The sequence below is a fragment of the Pseudonaja textilis genome, chromosome 11, assembly GCF_049901715.1.
Source record: "Pseudonaja textilis isolate UNSWEBS1 chromosome 11, rPseTex1.2, whole genome shotgun sequence".
Classification (NCBI taxonomy): Eukaryota; Metazoa; Chordata; class Lepidosauria; order Squamata; family Elapidae; genus Pseudonaja; species Pseudonaja textilis.
Window position 1 is genome coordinate 6,215,001 of NC_142000.1, and position 4,761 is coordinate 6,219,761.

The following is a 4,761-nucleotide window of genomic DNA, read 5'->3' on the forward strand; positions in this document are numbered from 1 at the left end:
TGTGTGTGAAGTGGGCGCCGAGAAGCAGAGCGCCTTCCAAGTTTGGGGGGCGTGTTCGGCCTAGGGAGTCTTCTCTTGCTCTCTCTCGCACGCGCACGCGGCCGTCTACACCTCTCCGGCCGGCCTTTTGGAGGCGAAGCCGCGATTTCGTTGTCTCCGGGCAAGGAGCGCGGATTTATTTTTTTTATTTTTTTTGCGAGCGCTCAGCCTTCAGCCGACACCCGCTTAACCGGCGCAGGCGGAGAGAAAGAAAGAGGGAGCGGGAGAAAGAAAGAAAGAGGGAGCGGGAGGAAGAAGGAGAAGGGAGAGGGAGAGGGAGAGGGAGGGAGGGAGGGAGAGAGAGGGGGATATAGATATAGGGGGAAAGAGAGAGGGGAGGGAGAGAGAGAGAGAGATGAGAGAGAGGATATGATATAGGGGAGAGAGTGGGGATATAGATATAGGGGAAAGAGAGAGAGGAGGGATAGATATAGGGGAGATATAGATATAGGGGGAAGAGAGAGAATGAGAGAGACAGAGAGAGAGAGGGACAGAGAGAGAGAAAGAAGATATAGATATAGGGGAGAGAGGGAGAGAGAGAGAGAGAGAGAGAGAGAATGGGAGAGAGAATGAGAGGGGCCTGCGAGGAGCGGGGGGTCTTCTGCCCCTCGGACCTCCACCTGCCCCCCTTTCCAATCCCCTTCAATTTTCCTTCCCCTGCAACCTGCCCTCTGCTGAGGCCGGAGGAAAAGGCGAGCGAGCCCCCGAGATTTCCCGCCAGGGGATCCTCCGCGGCCGCGGATGATGGGCATGGGATCCCGCGAGCGCCGGGCGGGGTGGGGGGGGGCCGGGGGGAGGGTGTGAACGGCTGGCCGGCTGACTCCGCGCCTCTCGGCTCTGCCGCCCGCGCATCGCTGGGGTACCTTAGGGTGCCTGGCGGCGGCGGCAGGAGGCGGTCCCCGGCTCCATGGCTCCGGCAGCGGCAGCGGCGGCGGCAGCAGCAGAGGCGGCGGCGGCGGCGCTCAGCACCTCCGCGCTGAACAGCTCCGGGCGGGCGAGCGAGCGAAGCAGCCGCAGCGAGCGCTGCTACCCAGGCGTCGCTTCCCCCGGACTCGCCGCCGCCCGCCGCCAGCTCCATCCTTCATCCCCGCCCAGCTCCGCCCCCGGCTGCTGCCATTGGTCCCGCCGCCCGGCTAGATGGTCCGCTGGTCCCTTCGCCCCCCCACTCCCCCCTCCCGGCCGCCACCAGCCCGGGGTCGCCCACCGCGGGAGGAGGAGGGGGGGGCGGGCAGCCAAGCAACGCGGCAGCGCAGCAGCAACGATGGCTGGGCTCCGGCGGCATCGCCTCCTCCTCCTCCTCCTCCTCCTCCCACCCAGTCATCCCTGCCAGGCATCTCGCAAGGGGGGGCCGGAGAGGTGGCTGGGAGTTGTAGTTCTTTCTCCTCTCCAGGAGGAGAATGGGGTGGCCAGCAGGACCAAATGGTGACCCCTGAGGAAGATGGGCTTCAACTCCCCCCCCCGGGGAAGAGCTCACCGGTTCACCATCTTTCTACTTTCCAAGGGTTGGCAAAGCCTTCATCCCAATCTAGGGATGGGCAGATGGGTTTGGGAATGCCACTAGATGGGCGCGGTAGTCCACCGTGCCCCTAGGAAGCAACGTCGGAGAAGACGGCTCCTCCTTGCAAGGCCTTCAGAGAAAAACCAGAAAGTCCAGTTGCCTCTTGAAAAAGCACCTTGGGGACAATTTTGCAAGCACCGTCTTAGTGCTATTTTGAGGACCAATAAATGCCCTTGAAAGGGTTGCCATGTTGTCTGCATGGAGCAGAACAGAGAAGAAGCTTCGAGTTTGGGGCAGTAAAAGTCCGTGTTGTGGAGACAACTCACCATGGAGTTGACACAGAAACTGAACAAGAGTAGAGTCAATCTGCAGCCTTGCTTGGTGCTTTTGTCAATTACAACAGTACTTGTTAGAAGGCCCGGGGGTGGGTGGGTTACATCTTACTTTGCGTAATGTCCTTCATGTAACTGTAATGGTATGTTGGAAAGGCCTTGGGATGCTGGATGAGGGTCTATGACAATTTGTCATAGCCAACTCATCATGGCCAACTCGCCACAGCCAACTCACCATGGCTAACTCACCACGGCCAACTCACCAGGGCCAACTCGCCACAGCTAACTCACCACAGCCAATTCACCATGACCAACTTGCCATGGCCTACTTGCCACGGCCAACTTGCTATGACCATCTCTCCATGGCCAACTCACCATGGCCAACTCACCACAGTCAACTCACCAGGGCCAACTCACCAGGGCCAACTCACCACGGCCAACTCACCAGGGCCAACTCAACAGGGCCAATTCACCAGGGCCAACTCGCCACAGCTAACTCACCACAGCCAATTCACCATGACCAACTTGCCATGGCCTACTTGCCACGGCCAACTTGCTATGACCATCTCTCCATGGCCAACTCACCATGGCCAACTCAACACAGTCAATTTGCCGTGGCCAACTTGCTGCAAGACAACTCACCACAGCCATTGCACCACGGGACAATTCGGTAAGGGACAAGAGTTACACTAAATCAAAGAAATGGTGGAATAGAATCATTAAAGAAAGGATGCAAAAGGAGGAAGAGAATTAAATGTGAATGGCAAAAATTAAAATTTCATTTATTTTAAATAATTTAATAGAATTTCTAAATTGTCCTGCAGAGAGTTGTCCCATGGCAAGTTGGCCATGGTGTATTGGCTGCAGCAAATTGTCCCATGGCAAGTTGTCCCATTCCTATTGGATGAAGAGTCATTGCCAAGGGAGTGGTCAGATAAGAGACAGCATGGCCCATAGTTGGGTAATGAGATCTTTCCTTGTTTCTTGGGCTGTAGAAGTCACGGAAGAGGAGAGAGATACTTTCAGAGTTGTGAGGCTATGCAAAGTAGCTTTACAATGAAGTAGAATTAGCACATTTGGTTTTGACAGCCCCTCAATTACTTGAGAGACAGCTAGCATGCCACACCTAATCTGCCTTTTCATTTGGCTAGGTAAACCAAGTTTCCACAACCAAAGGACAGTTTTTTCCCCGAACGCCATCACTCTGCTAAACAAATAATTCCCTCAACACTGACCAACTATTTACAAAGTCTGCACTACTATTGCTATTAATCTTCTCATTGCTCCTTATCACGCATCCCCTCCTATTTGTGACTGTATGACTTTAACTTTGTCGCTTGTATCCTTATGATCTATATTGACTGTTTCTTAGTATGATTTGATTGCTTATTTGTACCCTGTGACTATTATTAAGTGTTGTACCTGATGATTCTTGACTCTTGACGAATGTATCTTTTTTTTAATGTACACTGAGAGCATTTGCACCAAGATAAATTCCTTGCGCATCCAATCACAAGGATTAACAATGAGCAGATGGATCTTCCAGAGCAAACTTTATTTTTGAAAAAGATTTCATCAAGAAGTCATCCTACTGCTTTACACCATGCTGGTGAGACCACACTTGCAATATTGCATCCAGTTTTGGTCACCACAACACAGTAGAGATATCGAGACACCAGAAAGTGTGCAAAGGAACATCAAAGATGATTGAGGATTTGGAGGCTAAAGCACATGGTGAATAGGATAGGATAGGACAGGACAGGACAGAACAGAACAGAACAGAACAGAATTCTTTATTGGCCAAGTTGGAAATATTCCTATTTCTTTCCTGGCCCTTGAAGTCTCCTCTACCATAAGTGATTACTGAACACATCCTTCTCCAACCTGGATTTATGCAAACCAAGTTAGATTGCTGGGAGGAGAGAAATCTGGAAAAGCTAACTTTGCAATGTTGAGAATAACAATCAGCAGCAATAGCACTTAGACTTATATACCGCTTCACAGTATTTTAACATCCCTCTCTAAGCGGTTTACAGAGTCAGCCTCTTGCCCCCAACAATCTAGATTTTCAGTTCACCCACCTCAGGAGGATGGAAGGCTGAATCAACCTTGAGCCAGTCAGAATTGAACTCCTGGCAGTAAGCAATATTGCATTCTAACCACTGCACACTATGGATGGATGGATGGATGGATGGATGGATGGATGGATGGATGGATGGATGGATGGATGGATGGATGGATGGACGGACAATAGCAATAGTACTTAACCTTATATACCGCTTCACAGTGCTTTATAGCCCTCTCTAAATGGTTTACAGACTCAGCATATTGCCCCCAATAATCTAGGTCCTCATTTTACCGACCACGGAAGAATGGAAAGCTGAGCCAACCTTCAGCTGGTCAGGATCAAACTGCTGACAGTCAACAGAATTAGCCTGCAAAACTGCATTCTAACCCTTGCACTATCATGAAAGACTTTGATAAACAAGAAGTGGTAATCTGAAGTTAGATAGCTGTTTTAACTTTGTTGTTTTTAGCTATCTCCACTATTTATAGATTCCATGTCTGATTTAAAGATTAACATTTTTTGTAGGGTTATTTCCAGTACCCCACCACCTAAATCCACACTCACTTCAAATGGAGGCACCAAATACCTTTTAAGAGCCTTGGTTGTGTGGTGGTTAAAATGCAGTACTGCAGGCTAACTCACTGCTTACTCTAGGAGTTCAATCCTGATTGGCTCCAGGTTAACTCAGCATTCCATCCTTGTGACGTGGGTAAAACAAGGACCCAGACTGTTGGGGACAATAGTCTGGTTCTGTTAACCACGTAGAGAGGGCTGTAAAGCACTGTGAAGCAGTATATAAGTCTAAGTGCATTGCTATTGCCCTT

At 50.8% G+C, this 4,761-nt stretch overlaps 1 protein-coding gene across 1 annotated transcript in view; it reads right to left on the reverse strand.

Moving 5' to 3' along the window:
- The window catches only part of SMPD3 (sphingomyelin phosphodiesterase 3), a 210,996-nt gene extending 209,926 nt beyond the window's left edge, over positions 1–1,070 (reverse strand). Inside the window, exon 1 of the mRNA XM_087940516.1 lies at positions 903–1,070. The gene's annotated coding sequence lies outside the window, so the exon portion shown is untranslated. The remainder of the gene's footprint in view (positions 1–902) is intronic.
- Between the last annotated feature and the right edge of the window lie 3,691 nt (positions 1,071–4,761).